This window comes from Herpailurus yagouaroundi, unplaced genomic scaffold, assembly GCF_014898765.1.
Source record: "Herpailurus yagouaroundi ecotype Mexico unplaced genomic scaffold, PumYag 188, whole genome shotgun sequence".
NCBI lineage: Eukaryota > Metazoa > Chordata > Mammalia > Carnivora > Felidae > Herpailurus > Herpailurus yagouaroundi.
This window is the reverse complement of record NW_024412419.1, coordinates 7,529,947-7,537,880: the sequence shown is the minus strand read 5'-3', so window position 1 is coordinate 7,537,880 and position 7,934 is coordinate 7,529,947. Positions and strand designations below refer to the sequence as shown.

General features: G+C 49.7%; 1 long non-coding RNA gene across 5 annotated transcripts; it reads right to left on the bottom strand.

Annotated features, from left to right (window-relative positions):
- Positions 1-1,010: 1,010 nt before the first annotated feature.
- On the bottom strand, positions 1,011-4,591 carry LOC121044085 (uncharacterized). Of its 5 annotated transcripts, none has more exons than XR_005797115.1 (3): positions 4,477-4,591; positions 2,419-2,529; positions 1,011-1,999 (listed from the first exon to the last, which is right to left on the bottom strand). It is a non-coding gene; the product is annotated as an uncharacterized LOC121044085 (long non-coding RNA). The 5 variants fall into 5 exon arrangements; XR_005797117.1 differs by having other exon boundaries at positions 2,419-2,525; positions 4,477-4,585; XR_005797114.1 differs by lacking the exon at positions 4,477-4,591 and having other exon boundaries at positions 1,011-1,455; positions 1,784-1,999; positions 2,419-2,905.
- Positions 4,592-7,934: the final 3,343 nt, after the last annotated feature.

Sequence of the window (7,934 nt, the reverse complement as noted above, 5' to 3'; positions counted from 1 at the left end):
TGTTCTCAGTTTTTAAGAGTCTCTTATGCTTTGGCTCTCTCCCACTCGAACCTCTTTTTTTCTTTTTTTCCTTCCCCTCCCCCATGGGTTCCTGTTAAGTTTCTCAGGATCCACACAAGAGTGAAACCATATGGTATCTGTCTTTCTCTGTATGGCTTATTTCACTTAGCATCACACTCTCCAGTTCCATCCACGTTGCTACAAAAGGCCATATTTCATTTTTTCTCATTGCTACGTAGTATTCCATAGTGTATATAAACCACAATTTCTTTATCCATTCATCAGTTGATGGACATTTAGGCTCTTTCCATAATTTGGCTATTGTTGAGAGTGCTGCTATAAACATTGGGGTACAAGTGCCCCTCTGCATCAGCACTCCTGGATCCCTTGGGTCAATTCCTAGCAGTGCTATTGCTGGGTCCTAGGGTAAGTCTATTTTTAATTTTTTGAGGAACCTCCACACTGTTTTCCAGAGTGGCTGCCCCGGTTTGCATTCCCACCAACAGTGCAAGAGGGTTCCCATTTCTCCACATCCTCTCCAGCATCTATAGTCTCCCGATTTGTTCATTTTGGCCACTCTGATCGGCGTGAGGTGATAGATGAGTGTGGTTTTGATTTGTATTTCCCTGATGAGGAGCGACGTTGGGCATCTTCTCATGTGCCTGTGGGCCATCCGGAGGTCTTCTTTAGAGAAGTGTCTTGAATGGTGGCTTCTGATCCAGAAGGACGGCTGGCCTCTAGCCAGGGCAGAGCTCACTTCCTGCTGTCACTGACCCCTTCCTTGCCCAGCCCCCCACTATCTTCCAGGTCTGTTTGCCCAGAAGGGAGCCTGCGGGCTGTGTTGATCTACTACTGCAGGGTTGGGAGGGCACAAAACTATGCAGAACCTTGGGGCCGGCAGCGTGGCTGAGAAAGCCCCATACGGCCCGACTGGAAGTGTTGACTTTTAATCGACGTAGGACAATAAATTTGTTTTTTGTATCACTCAGGAGATTTTTCGCGGCTTCCTGTATTAGCCAGGGTTCTCCGGAGAAACAGAACGCATAGGATATACAGAGTGACGTATATGTAAGAGGAGGCTTATTACAGGAGTTGCTTACGTGACGGTAGAGGTTGAGAAGGCCCACCCCCTCTCGTCTGCAAGCTGGAGAACCCGGAAAGCTGGTGGCACAATTCAGTCCGAGTCCGAAAGGCTTGAGAGCGGAGAGCGCCAATGTCCAAGGGCAGGAGAAGATGGGGTCCCCACGCTGAGAGTGAGAACTCACCCTTCCTCCTTTCTGTTCTGATCAGAACCTTCGGCCACACAGGTGAAGACATCTCTTTACCTGATCTGCCGATTCAAATGCTAATGTCTTCTGGAAACACTCTCCCAGACGCTCCCACAAATGATGTTTCACCAGCTGTTTGGGCATCCCTTAGCTCCGTGAAGTTGACACATAGAACCAACCATCACAACTACCATTAAAGTAACGTTTACCAAAAAAAAAGATCAAAGTTAAAAAAAAAAAATCGTAGTTTCTAAGAATATATTGAAGAATATACATAAGAATATATTTAAGCCCTGTTATTAAACTTATTTATGTTTAACAACCCCAGTGAGCTAGAGTAGAGTGGTCTTTGGAAACTGCAAGCCTGACCACACTCCCCTCCAGAGCCCCACATGTAGTTCACAGAATCAAGTGTAAGCTTCTTCGCCATGGAGCGCAGCGAGGCTGGGTTATGCCACAGTGAGAAACGCCCCCCAAGGACAACTGGCTTTTAACAGTAAATATTTAGTTCTTACCTAGGCTCCATGTCGATCGCACGTTAGCCAGGGGATCTGTTCAGTGACAGGACCCCTGGGACAGAGCTGCCGCCATCTTGAACGTTGCCCTCACTGTGGCACAGAGGAAGACCATTTGAGAACTTTCAGCAGAACTGATGGCCGTAGCCCAGAAGCGACGCATTCAATTTTGCTCACGAGTCACTGGCTGGAGATTCCAAGATGGAAAGTGCATTCCTACCATATACCCAGGAGGACAGGCTTGCTATCAGACGGAGCATTCTAGATCTACCATAGCCCTCCAGTTTCACTTCCCATCTGTGACAGGTCTAGTTTGTAAGAACACGGTTAGGAATTTGTGTTTGATAGTGTGTGTATGTTGGGGGGCGGCCCCGGGGGGGGACTAGGAGAAATTCTCTGGCCAAAGAGGGTCAAAAGGTTAGTTTAAAATGAGAACATTACCCGGGCGCCTGGGTGGCTCAGTCGGTTAAGCATCTGGCTCAGGGCATGAGCTCACAGTTTGTGAGTTTGAGTCCCACTTTGGGTGAGCTCCACTTCTCTCTCTCTGCCCCTTGTAGGATTCTCTCTCTTTTTCTCTGTGCCCCTCGATCACTTTCTCTCTCTGTCTCAAAAAAAAAAAAAAATGAAGACATTACCTTGATTACTCATCTGCTTAAACTTCTGGGTTAGTAATGTCAGAGGAATTGGTGGGACCGTAGCCAGCATCAGGAGGCAACAATTCCTGTCCCCTTCAAGGGTCATTCTAGCTGGACTAAGAATCAGGAGGAAAGGAGGAAATCAGATTTAATAGCATACGTACAGGGAATCCACACAGACGTGGAAATTCCAAAGACAGGCAAAATGAGGTACGTATGCCATTCTGAACTAAGGAGAAGGGGGTAGGGGGTCTCAGACTTCGAAGGGAAAGAATGTAATTCACAGGAGGCTGAAAAGGAGTACATGTTTGGAAAACCAACATTTGCCCTGCCATACAGATGGGTGACTCAAGATAAAACTTATCTCTGGTAATAACCCTTATTTCTGGAAAGATCCTCTGATTTAGATTCTTTTATGTAGTTGAAAGAGGGGCAAACGTTTCTCTTGAGCCTATAGGGTCTCAATTGCCTTCAGCTCAAAATAATCCCCATGTAGGGGCGCCTGGGTGGCGCAGTCGGTTAAGCGTCCGACTTCAGCCAGGTCACGATCTCGCGGTCCGTGAGTTCGAGCCCCGCGTCAGGCTCTGGGCTGATGGCTCAGAGCCCGGAGCCTGTTTCCGATTCTGTGTCTCCCTCTCTCTCTGCCCCTCCCCCGTTCATGCTCTGTCTCTCTCTGTCCCAAAAATAATAAAAAAAAAAAAAACGTTGAAAAAAAAAAATAATCCCCATGCCAATGTGGCTCACCTTGAGACAGGCTGCCCTTGGGCCTCTGCTAGTCCACACTGCACCTTCCTTGGCGGGGAGGGGACACAGCCCTGATGCACAGGGGACAGCTGGGTGCGTGGAGCATGGCTGAACAACAGCCTCTTCCTGCTCCTGGGACAAGCGCCTTTGTTCAGTAAATAATCTGTGCAACCCTATGTGTGGGGTGACCAACTCATGGGTCGAAAGTCCCACAACCCAGGAATACGCTCGGTCCTGGGCAAACAGAGACGGTTGGTCACCCGTACCTACATGGTAACTCTGGGTACCAGGGTGGTCATTCCTTACACGGAGGTCAGTTTGTCTATTCTGCTGATTTTCTCGATATCTGGGTGGAGCCAGCATAACAAAAAGACCATGGGGACTCGACGGACTTGGGTTCGAGTCCCACCGTTGCGACTTCCTAGCTTCAAGACCTTAGGCAAGTCCACTGCTCCTCTGAGCCTCGGCTTTGCCGTCCATAAAACGGAGGAAGGAGGTTGTGGAGAGGCTCCTTTAAGGAACCAAGGTCTGTAAAGGGACCAGGAAGTGCCAGCTGTGCCCCCTGGGTGATGGTTGATTGAATTCCACAGGACGGGAGGTCCTTCCCAGCAGGAGGACCTGTGCAAATAATTCACCGGCCAGGACTTCAATACCACGTAAAGTTAAAACACTGTGAATGAAAGGGCTGAGCAAACTTAATATTTAACCCGAGCTTTAACTGGAGACTTCTGTTCCGTTCGCTGCTGAGTTCACTGGAAAATTCTCAGGCCTCCCAGGAGAAGCAGGAATGGACGCATCCTCCCAGCTCTCTGGGGCCACGGGCTGGTTCTGTGCAGAGGGGACCAGCCTAACAGCAGTTTCCACACTGCAGAGTCGCCGTTCCTCGTGGGGATGTTTGAACTTAAAGTTGGACATTTCATGGTTTGGTTTGTGGGTTTTTTTTTTTTTAATATTTTAATGTTTATTTTTGAGAGAGACAGAGTGCGAGCTGGGGAGGGGCAGAGAGAGAGAGAGGGAGACACAGCATCCCAAGCAGGCTCCAGGCTCTGAGCTGTCAGCACAGAGCCCGACGCGGGCCTGGAACCCACAAGTCCACATCTGCACAGGCTTCCCTGTCTGCACCCCACCGCCGTCCTCCCCCCTCTCCCCACCCCTGCCACACAACGTCCTCAGGATGGAAGATAACTCTAATGAAGCCTAGAGTCAAGTACGGGCCAGGTGTGGGTGCCTGAACCTGGAGTAGCCCAGCTCTAGCGTGCCCATCGGTAACTACCACACCCCAACCAGAGCTCCCCATTCCAGGTAAAAACTCACCGGGAAGAGAGTGTTTCTTACACGGCAGCACAGCTCTACGCCAGGGACCCGATCCGTTTTTCCTTACGCGTGAACTGGGTGAGGCCGGAGGACGATGCCTTGTCCACACGAAGACAGGCATCTTCTTCCACACGGAGAAGGTCCTCCGTTTCCTTCTGGAGGCTGTAATTTCTCTTCTTGTTCCATCCGGAAACTCTCTACGATCAGCTTTCCATCTTCGAGAAAGGTGCTGAGATGTTCTCTGTGATTTTCTCTCCCTTCACAATTCCTTCCCCATCCTTTTTTTTCACTTCAATATCTTGATTGCAGGGGGGAGGTCTCAAGTAATAAGAGAAGCAAAAGGTGCCCGACCTGCCATTTTGAACCAGAAGTCCATAGATCTCTCTTTAAGCAATGAGAACAGGTCACCCAATGGAAAGCCTGCACCTTTATTTTATTTTATTTTATTTTATTTTATTTTATTTTTTTTAATGTTTATTTTGAGACAGAGAGAGACACAGCATGAGCAGGGGAGGGGCAGAGAGAGAGGGAGACACAGAATGTGAAGCAGGCTCCAGGCTCCGAGCTGTCAGCACAGAGCCCGACCAGGGGCTCGAACCCACAAACCATGAGATCACGACCTGAGCCAAAGTCAGACGCCTGACTGAGCCACTCAGGTGCCCCAAGATTTCTGAGTAAGCACTGCCAGAGAGTTCTGTAACTCATTAATTAGCCTTAATGAATAGTGTTGCCTCTTCCTTTCTCCCCACCCCTCTCACTGGTGAAACCATGAGACCAAATGCAAAAGCTTGGACGCTTTGCAAGAAGACAATAGCAATTATATGAGATACTGCCCTCCAAACGAATCAGCAATAATTGATAGCATCGTGGCTCTCTCAAGTTACTAAGCATTGAAAATAGAAACATGGCTGGCCTGTGTTTCAAATGCTGCATCATTTTTTGTCTGACCATAAATACTTCCTGTATATTCCTAATAACCAGACCTTACACGGTGTATCTTTCCTACATAACCGCTGGTGATGCATCGGGAATGGTGGACGATTTGTGGAGGCCCCTGCTCCCTCCCGAGCAGGGAGAGGAGATCTGGAGAGTCCTTGAAGCAGGGCGCTTGATTTGGGCTTTAAATGGGGGGTGGTCCTTGGGCTGTGGTGAGAAGAGGACCGGCTTCATCTCCAGATGCCCGGCTAGTTCTGTGGCCAAGGAAAACATCAGTCGGGCCACGTCATCAGCAACTACAGTTCTCTCCCAAAGTTTCATTTGCTCGCTGCAAGGAAACTATTGTTCCCCAAGAGTTAAGCAGAGACTCCCAAGCGGGGCCTCGTCTTCCACCCCCCTCACCAGCCACCACCACTGCATAAAGAAGTCCTTTAGGTGAAGAGGTGTGGCCGCCATGCTTCCTAAGGAAGGATTAGACCCCATTCCCAATGTCCCAACATTCCCGGGATTTTGCCAATCCCTTGGGACAAAGAGATTCTTGTTTCTTTCTAGAGATGATCTTAGGAGGTGTTAGTCATGTGGGAAAGCTTAGGTTGTTTGCTTACTACGGGACACTTCTAAAAAAAATCGATCTGGGTTTTTAGCATATTTGATAGAAGCCAGCTCTCCAAATGTAGCTGATTTTAAGTGGATTCTCAAGTGGAAAGAACACAGGCTTTGGCGTGACTGTTACCGAAGCCAAGCGAGCTAGACTAGTCTGGGGAAACAAGATTGGAATCAAGAGAAGTCAGAGAGACATCAGTTGCCCTGGGAGGTGAACATAGGAGCTCTGGATGTATTTAAACTATGAGTCACATGACTAGACTCTACTTGGGCCGAAGTAAAACATGTTTTCCTTTAGATGATTAATCTTAGTTGAATTCAGTTCAAGAGAATGTCCTTTTCCCTCTGAATGTTTTTTTTTTCCTCCAGGCTTAAAGAGTTTCAAGATGAGATTTGTTTTCTTAAAGAGAAAACTTAAATCAATAGCTTCCAAATTAGACACATCTGTGGACTTAGAACACCCAGATGAGTTTAAATGATGATATATTGGGCCCATCTCCCACATCTGGATGGTTAAGACTGCACGTCAAAAAAAAGGGGGGGGGGGGCGGTAGTTAGAAAGCTTTCTTTGGTCTGTTGAGAATAAGACAAATGGATATGGACTTGAATCCCATGTTTATTCCATTTTCTCCGGCATGAAGTTTTAATCCCTACTCCTGGAGTGATAAAACAGTCACATTTCAAGTCCGTGGTTGGGAAAGGTTAGCCTAAATTTCATCTTACCACTCGTTCTGCAACTCGAGTCAGGATTCTGGTTGACTCCAAGTCAAGATGGGTAAGCAAGGCTCACGATGTTGGCATTCTCTTACTTTGGAAAAATTGGGTTTTTAAGTAAGTGGGAAAGAGAGAAAGAAATCAAGAGTAAATCCAACACAGGCACGACCAACAATAACATCCCTGGGGTTGAAGGAGACAGCTCTGAGGAGTCTCCTGCCCTTATTTGGGGGGTTAGTTCCCTCCGAATAAGCGTTTTCTTTTATTAGCCAATGACCAAAAGCTAGAATTAACGGTCAGTACCTGTTGGGATTTCCTTTGCTTCCTTTTTTTTTTTTTCCTCTGGGAGGGGAGAGGATGCTTTCTCTGTTCCCCCTTTTTGTAATTTTTCTTTCCTAACAATGATTGCTCTTTATGATGAGGGTTTTGTAAGAGGGGCAGCGTTCGGGCTCAGGCATGGGGCAGGAGGGGAGGGGCGGGAAGCCGAGGCTGAGCTCGCTCGCTGGCTCAAAGAAAGGCTGGATGGGGATCTTCCCTTCTTCCCTCCTCCAGTCTCCGCTTAGGTCCCTCCGTGCGCGGGAGGGAGAGGGGCGGAGATTTGAGGCTGGGGGGCCACTGAGGTGCGAGGCCCTGGTCATCATCTTACACAACCTTCAGGTGTCTGTACCCCTTCCCCCCGGGTGAACCACTGAGGGATGGTGGGGCTCTGGTGGGGCAAGGCTGTGATGTCACCTCCCTACACTCATCACGTCCTCTCGCGGGCCTGTCTGAGCGTTTGCCTGGGGAGTGTTTCCCATAAACGAAAAGCCCAGTCAAGTTCTCCCCAAGGCCTGTCCGCGCCCTGGTGGTTTCAGTGCCCCGAGGGCGGCGGAGCGAGAGTCCGGCAGGCGGACCCGCTAGGGGGTCCCGACCCCAGGCGGGAGGAGGAGCCGAAGAAGACGACTGAGGAGGAGGGGATGCTCCGTTCCGATGTCCTCCACCCCTACCCCAGTGCTCCCCACTCAGCTCTGGCTCCGCACCACCTCGCACGGGCTAGGGCCGCACCCCCGCCTCCCTCCCGGCCGCCCCTGGCTCTGGCCCTCCTCTCGGGGTCTGGACCCCTCACCCCCGGCCCGGATCCGCGCCAGCCGAAGTCTGCCCCCCACCTCCGCGTCCCCCAGGCCCGGGTCTGCATCTCCGCATCTCATCCACGTCCCTAAAGCCCG